The sequence below is a fragment of the Amblyomma mixtum genome, chromosome 8, assembly GCF_055824585.1.
Source record: "Amblyomma mixtum isolate Tamu chromosome 8, ASM5582458v1, whole genome shotgun sequence".
Taxonomy (NCBI): domain Eukaryota; kingdom Metazoa; phylum Arthropoda; class Arachnida; order Ixodida; family Ixodidae; genus Amblyomma; species Amblyomma mixtum.
This window is the reverse complement of record NC_143019.1, coordinates 104971105-104988631: the sequence shown is the minus strand read 5'-3', so window position 1 is coordinate 104988631 and position 17527 is coordinate 104971105. Positions and strand designations below refer to the sequence as shown.

Genomic DNA, 17527 nt, shown 5'->3' with positions numbered 1-17527 from the left:
GTGCAAGCACATTCATGCAGTTGCACAAGAAAGTCAAGCTTTCAGGACCCAGCTGAAGACTTAGTGTTGCCTTCAACTTCTGCACAGAACAGTTCATTTCCACTGCATGAGGCTAAGCCACTTCTTGATAGCGTCCAGGCTGGTATGATCACATCGCCACAAAATTCCAATAGCGCAGACATTCGACCACTAGCTGCAACGATTGTACAAGTCTTCATGAACAAACAAGACTGTGTTGATTCGGCAATGAGAGAATTGGTGAAAAAGAAACTTCGCGAAGTCTACAAGCTAGCAAAGTGACTCCCAGATTGTGACGTAGTGCAAGTCATGCACACGCGCCTAGCCGGACAGAAGCCGCCCCCATTTCTATTATCTAACCGCTTGCCTATATAACCGCTCGCCTTCTTGAATAAAGCGTCACTCATGCACCATGCTTCGTCGTGTCCACATGGTGTCAGAAGTGGCCGGTTAGCGACCGTGCAACGCAACCGGGCAACGTAACCGACGGCAGAAGCACAGCAATCCGGGAGGCCCGGGTAATTGCATCGGACCAGAGCCATGACAGACGCCGAGCAGCACGTCCCCCAGCCTACCGCCCCCGTCACTTCGCTGCTGCCACCACCGAAGGCCCTGGATACAGCGGGAGATGTCTGGCATAGCTGGAAAGCATGGAGGCAAGAGTTCGAGCTCTTCTGAACTGCAACCTACCTGGACCAACAACCGAAAGAGGTACAGGCAGCAACTTTTCTCATCAGTATTGGAGAAGACGCACGCAAAACGTACAGCACTTTCGTATTTGATGCTGGAGAGGATAAAAGCGACATTGCTGTACTGAAGCGAAAGTTTGAAGCGTTCTACAAACCAGCACTAAACCTAGCTTATCACGAGTTTCGATTTGGAAAGTGTGACCAGAAGGAAGACGAACATTTTAACGATTGGTTAACGGAGCTGCGTGTACTAGCAAAAAGCTGTGAATTCGGCGAGCTGGAAGAACGCATGCTAAGAAGCAGAATCATTCTGGGAATGAGAGACAAGAAACTTCAAGAAACGCTTCTTTCAGAAAATGCTTCCTTGGCCAAAACTGTTGAAATGTGTCGAGCTCGGGAACATGGCAAAGTGCAAAGTGAAGAAATACACTCCAGCAAGAACCGTCAAGTGGAGGTCAATGCAGTCCTCCAAATGAAAAGTCGCTGTAACAAATGTGCTCGTGTTCACAACAGTGCAACATGCCCTGCAAAGGGACGCACGTGCTTAAAATGTGGCAAAAGAAATCATTTTGCAGCTGCGTGCAAAACGAAAAACCTCTGCGTGAAAGAGCAAAAAGTGGCTTCACTAGAAGCAAATTCATACGGACAGACAGATAATTTCTGGTTGGAAACTTTATCGCCAAGCAGCAAGAAAGATGACCGCTGGACTGCAATCGTGAAAATAGAAGAAACGCCAGTTGCCTGCAAGCTTGATACAGGAGCCTATTGCTCGGTCATATCACGCAGCCAGCTGCAGAAGATAACTCAAAAGCAACCCAAAAACTGCGCTGTCATGCTGAACACATTTTTTGGCTTTCAGAAAAAAGCAACGAAACGTAGTCACCTTCATGTGACCGGACCCGAGGAAACATTTGAAACGACATTCTTCGTAATGGAAGACGACATAACCGTGACTCTTAGCGGCTCGGTTGCCGAGAAGCTAGGCTTGATTCGCCGAATTGCTTCACTGGAGCACAAAGAGCTGTACAACGTAGTCAAGCCGTATGAAGACGTCCTCTCCGGATTAGGCGAGTTCAGGGGTGTCGTCTACCACCTGAAGCTCAAGCAAGGTTCTCAAGGAGTGGTCAAAGCAGCACGCCGGATTCCGTTTCCAGTCGAGGACAGAGTAAAGGCGGAACTGGACTGCATGGAAGCAGCCGGAGTAGTTTCCAAGGTGACCGAGCTAACCGAATGGTCCAGCCACATGGTTACCGTCATAAAGAACGACAAGGTACGCATATGTCTCGATCCATCTGATTTGAACAAAGCGCTGCTGAGGGAACATTATCCTATGCCAACGCTAGAAGACATTGCACCGTCTCTGTGTGGAGCACAATACTTTTCGACTTTGGATGCCGCTACGGGATTCTGCCCGATAAAACTGGATGAGGAAAGCTCCAAAATTTGCACAATGAGCACTCCGTACGGTCGTTACAGGTTCCTACGTATGCCTTTCGGCATTTCTTCGGCTCCGGAAATATTTCAGCGCGCCATGCACAAAGTACTAGAAGGTCTCACTGGCACAGCAGTCGTAATGGACGACATTCTAGTCTGGGGTGGCACTAAAGAAGAGCATGACGCAAATCTTGTCAATGTGCTGACAAGATGTCAAGAGCACAACTTGAAACTGAACAAAAAAAAAGTAACTTCTTGCATGAATCTGTCAAGTACCTAGGCCACGTGTTGACGCGCGACGGGTTGAGCCTGGATCCAGGGAGACTGGAAGATATTTTCCACGTGCAGGCCCCTTGCAACCGGAAAGAGCTACAGACATTCTTGGGTATGGTGAACTTCGTTTCCCGCTTCATTCCTAATATGTTAACACTCACAGCATCGTTCCGAGAACTTTTGAAAAAGAATGCCGCATGGGTTTGGGAAGACAGACATCAAAAGAGCTTTGAAGCAGTGCGCGAAGCACTAGCAACGGCTCCCATATTGGCATATTACCAGAAGGGCAAGCCAATCACCCTATCTGTAGACGCCAGCCAACACGGAATCGGCGCTGTGATAATGCAGGATGGACACCCCTTAGCTTACTCATCTCGCTCGCTGACAGAAGCGTAGCAAAGGTACACGCAGATAGAGAAAGAGATGCTAGCAATCGTCCACGGCTGTGAAAAATTCAAAGACTACATTTTTGGACAGCCAGAAGTCATCGTGGAATCTGATCACAAGCCGCTCGAAATGATTTTCAAGAAGCCATTATGCCAGTGCCCTCTTCGCCTGCAGCGTATGCGTCTAAACCCACAAAAATACCTTATAAATGTCAAGTACACTCCGGGAAAACAACTGTTCATCGCTGACGTGTTATCACGTTTTCCTAATAAAGCACAGCTCGTAGAACAGTGCACGCATTTCCACGTTAACACTATCGCTTGTCTTCAAGCTTCAGACAGGTGCCTGGAACAAGTTCTGCACGAGATGGACCATGACCCAAGCATGGTGAAACTTCGACAGTATGCAAGCACAGGCACAGCGTGGCCCATTGACAAGGCTGACGTCACTCCCGAGCTAGGCAGCTACTGGAGCTTCCGCGACGAGCTGCATACTGAATCCGGCCTTGTGTTCGGGAGCCTAGTCATAGACAGGTGCCTTATCATTCCTGCCAGACTGCGCAGTGAGGTACTGGCTTCTCTTCATGCTGCGCACACAGGAGCAGAAAAAATGAAGGCACGCGCCCGAACCGTTGTCTTCTGGCCAAGTATAAACAGCGATATTGAGGAAGTCGCTCAACGCTGTCAAACATGCCAAAAGTACAAATCAAGAAATGCGCGACTACCGCTGTTAAGTCACGAGATACCAACTCTGCCCTGGGAGTCAGTAGGAGCTGATATCTGTCATCACGACGGTGCCGAGTACTTAATTGTTGTTGACTTCTACTCTTTCTTTTTTGAAATCAGGCTTGTGCAAGCGCCGTCAGCTAACAAGGTTATTGCAGCATGCAATGACATCTTTGCAACACATGGCTTCCCAAGGCGACTTTGCACAGACAACGGACCACCCTTCAGTAGCCAACAGTTCAAGGATTACGCCGATAAGATTGGCCTGCAACACGTCCGGTCTAGTCCGTACTATCCCCGCTCGAATGGAATGGCAGAAAGCGCAGTACAGGAAGCTAAGAAGCTGTTAAGGCGGTTCCGTTTCGGCAGCACTGAATTTTGTGCCGCATTGCTTCAGTGCCGAAATTCACCTCGGGACTCTTCTCTGAAGTCCCCTGTGCAGAGGCTCATGGGTTGACAGACAAGAACGCTGCTTCCTGTACCAACCAGCCACCTACAGCCACAAACAATGCCACCGAAGACCGTGCGACGAAGGCTAGAAGACATTAAGAGCAAGCAACGCTGCTTCTACAACAGAGGTACACTGCCTCTTCCAGAGCTTCGCGCTGGCTCGACCGCAACTATGTACAACGCGCCCTCAAGATCATGGTCCCCTGTCACGGTCGTACGGCGGGCTGAGACTCCTCGTGCCTACATCATCAAAACGGAAGAGGGTCAACAGTTTCAGCGCACAAGACAACACCTCAATCCGGCTCCTCCTCCCTCGTATCCAGACCACGAGACACCCGCGCCGCTGCCAGCTGTGCAAGCCCAAGACACTACAGGGACATCAGAATCTACACAACTCCGCAGGAGTGAACGGAAGCGCCAACCGCCACGAAGATATCCGGCGCCAGAGTTATAAAACTCTGCTTGTTTCAACGATAAAAAAAAAAAAAGAGGGGAGATGTGACGTAGTGCAAGTCATGCACACGCGCCTAGCCGGACAGAAGCCGCCCCCATTTCTGTAATCTAACCGCTCGCATATATAACCGCTCGCCTTCTTGAATAAAGCGTCATTCATGCACCATGCTTCGTCGTGTCTACACAGATAAGCAGCCATCAGTACTGAAGACCACTGTTAGCAATGAAAATCCAGGAAATGAGCCTGAGATTATTCGCCATAAAGCCCCAAACCTCTGCTTCCACTGCGTCTGCACGTGTTCCAGCTCCTATGCTTCTGCAGCAAGACTATTTAAAACAACTGCAGCAGGACGATTTGTAGGCGCGTGTCAGTACTACAGACAATCACCATTAATATTAGCATTGTTGCAACAAGGTGTACAGCAAGCTCATAGTCGTCATAACTCTGGTGCAATTATCAGACACAGTGCAAGATATGACATTTTGGCTTACATCGCGCCTCATTTTAACGGAAATTTTATCAGAGGAAAAAATGTTTGAAATTTTTTTTAACTATACGGAGTCAAGCAGCGAGTATACAAAAGCAACCTCAGCTCAAAAAAAAAAACTTCACAAAGGAGCAGATGCAAGAGAGACTTCGAATCCCAACAAGTCATCTTCAGTGATGAGTCAACGTTCAGGACATACTGGGACCAAGAGAAATGTGTATGGCACTCAATGAGAAGCAAATTTCAGTGATCACACTCATAGGCAACTAAAAACGTGGATGAAGCCAGACGAGTGTACTTCTTTAGCACTGTAGTGGACAAATCCCTAAAGCTGCCGAAGCAGCTGCGAGGTCACTACACAAAAGGCTCAAGGCAAACGAGTTCACCGAAAGAACTGGGAGCAGCTATGGTCTTGGTGGCAAAGCGGTCATGGGAGTTTAGTCAAGCGATTAAGTTTTATAGAGACTGCCGCCGACCCAGAAATTAAGCATTGAACACACATTTATTTCTGATATTACGTGCTTATAGCTTTGTGCCAGCCGTCGTATGGTATGTTATGCAGGGTCCCGAGCCACTTGCATGACACTTGTATCTGCAGTGTGTACAAGTGTGTATACAGAGATGGTTACCACAGGTGTGCAGTCCAAAATCTGTCTATACAGTCAAACCTCATTAATTTGGCCCCTGTTAATTTGGATATTTTGACCTGCTGCTCCCTCCCTTCAAAAACCTACATAGATCCATAGCAGAGAACTCATTAATTCGGCGTGCACCGATTAACGGCTGGTGCTGAAGCGAGTTTTAGGAGTACAAGTACAAAAATGGAAATGAGGAGCAGATAGACCCCGATGACTTTGTCAGTATGCAGATGTGGATCCATGCCCTGGAAGAAAGCCCAGATTCAGGATTGCTATAAGCTGATAAAGACTTGCTATCACAAAAAGACGTCAAGAACATTAACATGGACCTTAAAACCTGCACCCAGAGGGAAATGTAGCTCCGCTATGGCGGCAAGGCTGTCTGCATTGACTCAACCCAAGGCACCAACTCTCACGGGCTACAACTTACGACTGTGCTTGTAATTGCAGCTGACCGGACAGGCATTCCTTGCGCCTATCTTACAAGTACAAGTACAAAACTGGAAATGAGGAGCAGATAGACCCCAATGAGTTTGTCAGTATGCAGATGTGGATCCATGCCCTGGAAGAAAGCCCAGATTCAGGATTGCTATAAGCTGATAAAGAGTTGCTATCACAAAAAGAGGTCAAGAACATTAACATGGACCTTAAAACCTGCACCCAGAGGGAAATGTAGCTCCGCTATGGCGGCAAGGCTGTCTGCATTGATTCAACCCACGGCACCAACTCTCACGGGCTACAACTTACGACTGTGCTTGTAATTGCAGCTGACTGGACAGGCATTCCTTGCGCCTATCTTACAAGTACAAGTACAAAACTGGAAATGAGGAGCAGATAGACCCCAATGACTTTGTCAGTATGCAGATGTGGATCCATGCCCTCGAAGAAAGCCCAGATTCAGGATTGCTATAAGCTGATAAAGACTTGCTATCACAAAAAGACGTCAAGAACATTAACATGGACCTTAAAACCTGCACCCAGAGGGAAATGTAGCTCCGCTATGGCGGCAAGGCTGCCTGCATTGACTCAACCAACGGCACCAACTCTCACGGGCTACAACTTACGACTGTGCTTGCAATTGCAGCTGACCGGACAGGCATTCCTTGCGCCTATCTTACAAGTACAAGTACAAAACTGGAAATGAGGAGCAGATATTTGAGCAGGAGCAGATAAATGAGGAGCAGATATGAGGAGCAGGCCACGCTTATTTTTCAGGTGAAAGGCTGTAGCCTATCGCAGCTATTGAGCGCGAGCATAAACATGTCTACGACTAGACATTCAGACCGTCCACCACGTCAATACGCGAGTGCCCAACGCGGCGATAACTCCACGAGGTTGAGTAATGAACCTTACTCCTTCAGGGGAGTGCGCGGAGGGGATCGCGGTCGAGGCGACCACCTCCGCACGAGGCGGGGTGGTCCTACCGAAAAGCGAGGGAGCGGTCAAAAGACCACGCCGACGCCAGCCTCAACGTCGCGCGGCTCCCCGGCCGACGAAGGCCCTCCTCAGGCCAAGTTCCTTTCAACGGTCGGCTCCGCACAGAAGAACGACCGTCTGTGGGGAGAAGCGTACTTTGTCGATGCTGGGCATGAGTTGAAGCCATCTCCTCAGCGCCATACCTTCACTCCTGGCGCGGATGGACTTACCAACCTGGTGGATGAGGTTTACTCTAGCCTCATCGCCAAAGCGCCCACTTTTGGAAGAGTAGTGCCCAACTCCTGTCTGGGCTACTACAGTGCAGCAGCATGCTACGCTCGCAAGCTATACATCCATCATGAGAACAAGAACCATCTGACCTATCACGAAAAGGTCTTTGTGCAGCGCATGATGGAGATGAAGCTACCGCTGCCAGAACCCATATCCGACTTCGTGTCTGGATTTGGGAATGTAAGGCTCCCAGACGGAACCTTACTTGAATTTGAGCTTCCGCCCCGAACCTACAAGTTTGTGAAACCCACATACGGTTGGTTCGGCAAATTCACAGCGGACACTCACTATTTGTACAAGTCCATTCCTTGCCTGGCTGTGTACGCCCAGAGAATCTGTGCGGACCTTGAAGCCAGTCAAGGGAAAGGTTCACCCGCATGGGATGTACCAGTGACTCTCCGACCAGAAAAGGACGGAGATGTATCCAGCAACCCCACACGAAACATCTTGGGGTATGACAAAGCAACGGTTTATCGCACTGACGCGATAACGTTCATGCAGTAGCTTGGGATTCGCTCTGACGATTTCCCAACTGAGAACAACTCTATCCCGTTCTCCCCCAAGCTACTGCAAGCCATTGCTGTCCACTTGAGGGGCACCAGTGTGTTTAGACTTGTGCAGGCCGCCTACGACACAGTAGGTTCACAGGCCCTTGTCCCGTTCCAGAGATCTGTCTCTGGGATTACAACTACAGAAGCGTCCGACAGGACAATGTTGACAGGCGAATTAGTCGCCCCATCTGCACAGCTAGTAGATAGCAGGTTGTCTACAGCTTCTTCGGTATACCTGTACCGGCTGTTCAACGAGCCTATCTATTGGCAAGTACTTCCAGAAGTGAAGGCGCCCCGCGCGTCATCCAAACCATTACCTGCCGCGCCTCATCACGTCTCATCAGATATGGGTTGGTCAGCTCATGTAGATTATGTGGCAAACAAAGCTATGCGGAAGTTAATGTATCTAAAACGGGCCCTGCGGTACTCTACGAGGGAAGCCAAACTTTTGGCTTATGTGATGTGTATTCGCCCGATCTTGGAATATGCGAACGTGGCATGGTTTCCGTTTGCCCAAAATCAAATATCTACTCTCGAAGCTGTCCAGCGGAAGACCGCACGTTTTATCTGCAACAGATAACAAGCGCACCGACTCACCCACGCAGATGCTGACCGAGATCGGGCTTCATACACTAACCAGCTGTGCGCTGCTACAACGTCTGAAATTTTTGTACCTTATCTTGCATAACATGATTAAAGTAAATCCTGATACCTACATTTCTTTCAATACTTGCAGAGAAACCCGTCATAAGCATCAATTCACACTCCAAGAATATTTTTGTGCCATTAATACCTACAGTTTTTCGTTTTTCCCGCGAGCTGTGCGTGAGTGGAATTCTTTAGATCAGAGTGTGGTCTCGCAGTCTTCAATTGACAAATTTGTTGAACTTGCTAGCATTTCTGTACTGTCATCAACGCGGATGTGATGTCATCACTTATGTGTCTTCCTTTTGCTTTTTATGTATAAATGTAAATCTGTGATAACGTCAGTGCATGAATGACGGTATCCTAAGTGTTTTTTTTATGTGCTTGCCTCTTTTTTGTTGCAGTGTCTTCGCATACTCTTGTGTACAAACGCGTGTATGGTTCTATGAGCAAATGTATACGGGCACTTAATCCACTCCTGTAAAAATCCCTAAAAGGGTTGACAGTATCTCCAAATAAATAAAAAAAAAAGATAGACCCCAATGACTTTGTCAGTATGCAGATGTGGATCGATGCCCTGGAAGAAAGCCCAGATTCAGGATTGCTATAAGCTGATAAAGAGTTGCTCTCACAAAAAGACGTCAAGAACATCAACATGGACCTTATAACTTGTACCCAGAGGGAAATGTAGCTCCGCTATGGCGGCAAAGCAGTCTGCATTGACTCAACCCACGGCACCAACTCTCACGGGCTACAACTTACGACTGTGCTTGTAATTGCAGCTGACCGGACAGGCATTCCTTCCGCCTATCTTACAAGTACAAGTACAAAACTGGAAATGAGGAGCAGATAGACCCCAATGACTTTGTCAGTATGTAGACGTGGATCCATGCCCTGGAAGAAAGCCCAGATTCAGGACTGCTATAAGCTGATAAAGAGTTGCTCTCACAAAAAGACGTCAAGAACATTAACATGGACCTTATAACTTGTACCCAGAGGGAAATGTAGCTCCGCTATGGCGGCAAGGCTGTCTGCATTGACTCAACCCACGGCACCAACTCTCACGGGCTACAACTTACGACTGTGCTTGTAATTGCAGCTGACCGGACAGGCATTCCTTCCGCCTATCTTACAAGTACAAAACTGGAAATGAGGAGCAGATAGACCCCAATGACTTTGTCAGTATGCAGATGTGGATCCATGCCCTGGAAGAAAGCCCAGATTCAGGATTGCTATAAGTTGATAAAGAGTTGCTCTCACAAAAAGACGTCAAGAACATTAACATGGACCTTATAACTTGCACCCAGAGGGAAATGTAGCTCCGCTATGGCGGCAAGGCTGTCTGCATTGACTCAACCCACGGCACCAACTCTCACGGGCTACAACTTACGACTGTGCTTGTAATTGCAGCTGACCGGACAGGCATTCCTTCCGCCTATCTTACAAGTACAAGTACAAAACTGGAGATGAGGAGCAGATAGACCCCGATGACTTTGTCAGTATGCAGATGTGGATCCATGACCGGGAAGAAAGCCCAGATTCAGCCTTGCTATAAGCTGATAAAGAGTTGCTCTCACAAAAAGACGTCAAGAACATTAACATGGACCTTATAACTTGTACCCAGAGGGAAATGTAGCTCCGCTATGGCGGCAAGGTTGTCTGCATTGACTCAAACCACGGCACCAACTTTCACGGGCTACAACTTACGACTGTGCTTGTAATTGCAGCTGACTGGACAGGCATTCCTTGCGCCTATCTTACAAGTACAAGTACAAAACTGGAAATGAGGAGCAGATAGACCCCGATGACTTTTTCAGTATGCAGATGTGGATCCATGACCGGGAAGAAAGCCCAGATTCAGCCTTGCTATAAGCTGATAAAGAGTTGCTCTCACAAAAAGACGTCAAGAACATTAACATGGACCTTATAACTTGCACCCAGAGGGAAATGTAGCTCCGCTATGGCGGCAAGGCTGTCTGCATTGACTTAACCCACGGCACCAACTCTCACGGGCTACAACTTACGACTGTGCTTGTAATTGCAGCTGACCGGACAGGCATTCCTTCCGCCTATCTTACAAGTACAAGTACAAAACTGGAGATGAGGAGCAGATAGACCCCGATGACTTCAGTATGCAGATGTGGATCCATGACCGGGAAGAAAGCCCAGATTCAGCCTTGCTATAAGCTGATAAAGAGTTGCTCTCGCAAAAAGACGTCAAGAACATTAACATGGACCTTATAACTTGTACCCAGAGGGAAATGTAGCTCCGCTATGGCGGCAAGGCTGTCTGCATTGACTCAACCCACGGCACCAACTCTCACGGGCTACAACTTACGACTGTGCTTGTAATTGCAGCTGACCGGACAGGCATTCCTTCCGCCTATCTTACAAGTACAAAACTGGAAATGAGGAGCAGATAGACCCCAATGACTTTGTCAGTATGGAGATGTGGATCCATGCCCTGGAAGAAAGCCCAGATTCAGGATTGCTATAAGTTGATAAAGAGTTGCTCTCACAAAAAGACGTCAAGAACATTAACATGGACCTTATAACTTGCACCCAGAGGGAAATGTAGCTCCGCTATGGCGGCAAGGCTGTCTGCATTGACTCAACCCACGGCACCAACTCTCACGGGCTACAACTTACGACTGTGCTTGTAATTGCAGCTGACTGGACAGGCATTCCTTGCGCCTATCTTACAAGTACAAGTACAAAACTGGAAATGAGGAGCAGATAGACCCCGATGACTTTTTCAGTATGCAGATGTGGATCCATGACCGGGAAGAAAGCCCAGATTCAGCCTTGCTATAAGCTGATAAAGAGTTGCTCTCACAAAAAGACGTCAAGAACATTAACATGGATCTTATAACTTGTACCCAGAGGGAAATGTAGCTCCGCTACGGCGGCAAGGCTGTCTGGATTGACTCAACCCACGGCACCAACTCTCACGGGCTACAACTTACGACTGTGCTTGTAATTGCAGCTGACCGGACAGGCATTCCTTCCGCCTATCTTACAAGTACAAGTACAAAACTGGAGATGAGGAGCAGATAGACCCCGATGACTTTGTCAGTATGCAGATGTGGATCCATGACCGGGAAGAAAGCCCAGATTCAGCCTTGCTATAAGCTGATAAAGAGTTGCTCTCACAAAAAGACGTCAAGAACATTAACATGGACCTTATAACTTGTACCCAGAGGGAAATGTAGCTCCGCTATGGCGGCAAGGCTGTCTGCATTGACTCAACCCACGGCACCAACTTTCACGGGCTACAACTTACGACTGTGCTTGGAATTGCAGCTGACTGGACAGGCATTCCTTGCGCCTATCTTACAAGTACAAGTACAAAACTGGAAATGAGGAGCAGATAGACCCCGATGACTTTTTCAGTATGCAGATGTGGATCCATGACCGGGAAGAAAGCCCAGATTCAGCCTTGCTATAAGCTGATAAAGAGTTGCTCTCACAAAAAGACGTCAAGAACATTAACATGGACCTTATAACTTGCACCCAGAGGGAAATGTAGCTCCGCTATGCCGGCAAGGCTGTCTGCATTGACTTAACCCACGGCACCAACTCTCACGGGCTACAACTTACGACTGTGCTTGTAATTGCAGCTGACCGGACAGGCATTCCTTCCGCCTATCTTACAAGTACAAGTACAAAACTGGAGATGAGGAGCAGATAGACCCCGATGACTTCAGTATGCAGATGTGGATCCATGACCGGGAAGAAAGCCCAGATTCAGCCTTGCTATAAGCTGATAAAGAGTTGCTCTCGCAAAAAGACGTCAAGAACATTAACATGGACCTTATAACTTGTACCCAGAGGGAAATGTAGCTCCGCTATGGCGGCAAGGCTGTCTGCATTGACTCAACCCACGGCACCAACTCTCACGGGCTACAACTTACGACTGTGCTTGTAATTGCAGCTGACCGGACAGGCATTCCTTCCGCCTATCTTACAAGTACAAAACTGGAAATGAGGAGCAGATAGACCCCAATGACTTTGTCAGTATGCAGATGTGGATCCATGCCCTGGAAGAAAGCCCAGATTCAGGATTGCTATAAGTTGATAAAGAGTTGCTCTCACAAAAAGACGTCAAGAACATTAACATGGACCTTATAACTTGCACCCAGAGGGAAATGTAGCTCCGCTATGGCGGCAAGGCTGTCTGCATTGACTCAACCCACGGCACCAACTCTCACGGGCTACAACTTACGACTGTGCTTGTAATTGCAGCTGACCGGACAGGCATTCCTTCCGCCTATCTTACAAGTACAAGTACAAAACTGGAGATGAGGAGCAGATAGACCCCGATGACTTTGTCACTATGCAGATGTGGATCCATGACCGGGAAGAAAGCCCAGATTCAGCCTTGCTATAAGCTGATAAAGAGTTGCTCTCACAAAAAGACGTCAAGAACATTAACATGGACCTTATAACTTGTACCCAGAGGGAAATGTAGCTCCGCTATGGCGGCAAGGTTGTCTGCATTGACTCAACCCACGGCACCAACTTTCACGGGCTACAACTTACGACTGTAGTTGTAATTGCAGCTGACTGGACAGGCATTCCTTGCGCCTATCTTACAAGTACAAGTACAAAACTGGAAATGAGGAGCAGATAGACCCCGATGACTTTTTCAGTATGCAGATGTGGATCCATGACCGGGAAGAAAGCAAAGATTCAGCCTTGCTATAAGCTGATAAAGAGTTGCTCTCACAAAAAGACGTCAAGAACATTAACATGGACCTTATAACTTGCACCCAGAGGGAAATGTAGCTCCGCTATGGCGGCAAGGCTGTCTGCATTGACTTAACCCACGGCACCAACTCTCACGGGCTACAACTTACGACTGTGCTTGTAATTGCAGCTGACCGGACAGGCATTCCTTCCGCCTATCTTACAAGTACAAGTACAAAACTGGAGATGAGGAGCAGATAGACCCCGATGACTTCAGTATGCAGATGTGGATCCATGACCGGGAAGAAAGCCCAGATTCAGCCTTGCTATAAGCTGATAAAGAGTTGCTCTCGCAAAAAGACGTCAAGAACATTAACATGGACCTTATAACTTGTACCCAGAGGGAAATGTAGCTCCGCTATGGCGGCAAGGCTGTCTGCATTGACTCAACCCACGGCACCAACTCTCACGGGCTACAACTTACGACTGTGCTTGTAATTGCAGCTGACCGGACAGGCATTCCTTCCGCCTATCTTACAAGTACAAAACTGGAAATGAGGAGCAGATAGACCCCAATGACTTTGTCAGTATGCAGATGTGGATCCATGCCCTGGAAGAAAGCCCAGATTCAGGATTGCTATAAGTTGATAAAGAGTTGCTCTCACAAAAAGACGTCAAGAACATTAACATGGACCTTATAACTTGCACCCAGAGGGAAATGTAGCTCCGCTATGGCGGCAAGGCTGTCTGCATTGACTCAACCCACGGCACCAACTCTCACGGGCTACAACTTACGACTGTGCTTGTAATTGCAGCTGACTGGACAGGCATTCCTTGCGCCTATCTTACAAGTACAAAACTGGAAATGAGGAGCAGATAGACCCCGATGACTTTTTCAGTATGCAGATGTGGATCCATGACCGGGAAGAAAGCCCAGATTCAGCCTTGCTATAAGCTGATAAAGAGTTGCTCTCACAAAAAGACGTCAAGAACATTAACATGGATCTTATAACTTGTACCCAGAGGGAAATGTAGCTCCGCTACGGCGGCAAGGCTGTCTGGATTGACTCAACCCACGGCACCAACTCTCACGGGTACAACTTACGACTGTGCTTGTAATTGCAGCTGACCGGACAGGCATTCCTTCCGCCTATCTTACAAGTACAAGTACAAAACTGGAAATGAGGAGCAGATAGACCCCAATGACTTTGTCAGTATGTAGACGTGGATCCATGCCCTGGAAGAAAGCCCAGATTCAGGACTGCTATAAGCTGATAAAGAGTTGCTCTCACAAAAAGACGTCAAGAACATTAACATGGACCTTATAACTTGTACCCAGAGGGAAATGTAGCTCCGCTATGGCGGCAAGGCTGTCTGCATTGACTCAACCCACGGCACCAACTCTCACGGGCTACAACTTACGACTGTGCTTGTAATTGCAGCTGACCGGACAGGCATTCCTTGCGCCTATCTTACAAGTACAAGTACAAAACTGGAAATGAGGAGCAGATAGACCCCGATGACTTTTTCAGTATGCAGATGTGGATCCATGACCGGGAAGAAAGCCCAGATTCAGCCTTGCTATAAGCTGATAAAGAGTTGCTCTCGCAAAAAGACGTCAAGAACATTAACACGGACCTTATAACTTGTACCCAGAGGGAAATGTAGCTCCGCTATGGCGGCAAGGCTGTCTGCATTGACTCAACCCACGGCACCAACTCTCACGGGCTACAACTTACGACTGTGCTTGTAATTGCAGCTGACCGGACAGGCATTCTTTCCGCCTATCTTACAAGTACAAAACTGGAAATGAGGAGCAGATAGACCCCAATGACTTTGTCAGTATGCAGATGTGGATACATGCCCTGGAAGAAAGCCCAGATTCAGGATTGCTATAAGTTGATAAAGAGTTGCTCTCACAAAAAGACGTCAAGAACATTAACATGGACCTTATAACTTGCACCCAGAGGGAAATGTAGCTCCGCTATGGCGGCAAGGCTGTCTGCATTGACTCAACCCACGGCACCAACTCTCACGGGCTACAACTTACGACTGTGCTTGTAATTGCAGCTGACTGGACAGGCATTCCTTGCGCCTATCTTACAAGTACAAGTACAAAACTGGAAATGAGGAGCAGATAGACCCCGATGACTTTTTCAGTATGCAGATGTGGATCCATGACCGGGAAGAAAGCCCAGATTCAGCCGACATAATTATTGAAACCTCAGTTCTCGCTACGTTGAGACCTCCCCGTGGTCTAATGACTATCTTGGTGTCTTCCTTCGGCATGTCTATCGGCATCATCGCCGCTTTCGTTACCGAGGCTGCAACTCTCTTAGCAAAACTGGCCCTAGTCTTGGGTCTAGACTGGCGAGTAGTGGCGGCGGACTCACCGTTTTCCTTGCCGGCCATGATCTGCTTGATGCGCTTGCCGGAGGCCGACCAGCCTTCGGCTTCTTCCGGTGTAATGTCCTCTCCGGGAACTTCAATGGACGTACGCCCGCCGAGACTGCCGATGCTCGGCGCTGACGTTATGTTGTCTCCCATCGACGTGGCCACTTCCATGTCGGACGCCATCTTGGTCGTACTCGTCGTCGGGTTAGGCCTAGCGGCCGGGCCCGTCGCCACCGGTGGCCGTACTTGTGGTAGGCCGACGCTAGGCCGCAGCCGGTGCAGGGGAAGACTTGCTCCATCCGAAATTCATAACCAATTTAATCGGAGGAACAGACATGGTCAGCAGGCAATGGACAACAATTTTCGGTGACAAAGAGAAGCAGCGGTAACACAGCGGAGAGTCCGGACAGGAGTTGGGCACTACTCTTCCAAAAGTGGGCGCTTTGGCGGTGAGGCTAGAGTAAACCTCATCCACCAGGTTGCTAAGTCCATCCGCGCCAGGAGTGAAGGTATGGCGCTGAGGAGATGGCTTCAACTCGTGCCCAGCATCGACAAAGTACGCTTCTCCCCACAAACGGTCGTTCTTTTGTGCGGTGCCGACCGTTGAAAGGAACTTAGCCTGAGGAGGGCCTTCGTCGGCCGGGGAGCCGCGCGACGTTGAGGCTGGCGTCGGCGTGATCTTTTGACTGCTCCCTCGCTTTTGGGTAGGACCACCCCGCCTCGTGCGCAGGCGGTCGCCTCGACCGCGATCACCTCCGCGCACTCCCCTGAAGGAGTAAGGTTCATTACTCAACCTCGTGGAGTTATCGCCGCGTTGGGCACTCACGTATTGACGTGGTGGACGGTCTGAATGTCTAGTCGTAGACATGTTTATGCTCGCGCTCAATAGCTGCGATAGGCTACAGCCTTTCACCTGAAAAATAAGCGTGGCCTGCTCCTCATATCTGCTCCTCATTTATCTGCTCCTGCTCAAATATCTGCTCCTCATTTCCAGTTTTGTACTTGTACTTGTAAGATAGGCGGAAGGAATGCCTGTCCGGTCAGCTGCAATTACAAGCACAGTCGTAAGTTGTAGCCCTGAGAGTTGGTGCCGTGGGTTGAGTCAATGCAGACAGCCTTGCCGCCATAGCGGAGCTACATTTCCCTCTGGGTACAAGTTATAAGGTCCATGTTAATGTTCTTGACGTCTTTTTGTGAGAGCAACTCTTTATCAGCTTATAGCAATCCTGAATCTGGGCTTTCTTCCAGGGCATCGATCCACATCTGCATACTGACAAAGTCATTGGGGTCTATCTTTTTTTTTTTATTTATTTGGAGATACTGTCAATCCCTTTAGGGATTTTTACAGGAGTGGATTAAGTGCCCGTATACATTTGCTCATAGAACCATACACGCGTTTGTACACAAGAGTATGCGAAGACACTGCAACAAAAAAGAGGCAAGCACATAAAAAAAAACACTTAGGATACCGTCATTCATGCACTGACGTTATCACAGATTTACATTTATACATAAAAAGCAAAAGGAAGACACATAAGTGATGACATCACATCCGCGTTGATGACAGTACAGAAATGCTAGCAAGTTCAACAAATTTGTCAATTGAAGACTGCGAGACCACACTCTGATCTAAAGAATTCCACTCACGCACAGCTCGCGGGAAAAACGAAAAACTGTAGGTATTATTGGCACAAAAATATTCTTGGAGTGTGAATTGATGCTTATGACGGGTTTCTCTGCAAGTATTGAAAGAAATGTAGGTATCAGGATTTACTTTAATCATGTTATGCAAGGTAAGGTACAAAAATTTCAGACGTTGTAGCAGCGCACGGCTGGTTATTGTATGAAGCCCAATCTCGGTCAGCATCTGCGTGGGTGAGTCGGTGCGCTGGTATCTGTTGCAGATAAAACGTGCGGCCTTCCGCTGGACAGCTTCGAGAGTAGATATTTGATTTTGGGCAAACGGAAACCATGCCACGTTCGCAT

The 17527-nt window shown here is 48.3% G+C and overlaps 1 protein-coding gene and 1 pseudogene across 10 annotated transcripts in view; one reads left to right on the top strand and one right to left on the bottom strand.

Moving 5' to 3' along the window:
* Positions 1 to 17527, bottom strand: part of LOC149333768 (uncharacterized) — a 135424-nt gene that overhangs the window by 60692 nt on the left and 57205 nt on the right. The window lies entirely within an intron of this gene.
* On the top strand, positions 647 to 4430 carry LOC149333771 (uncharacterized; annotated as a pseudogene).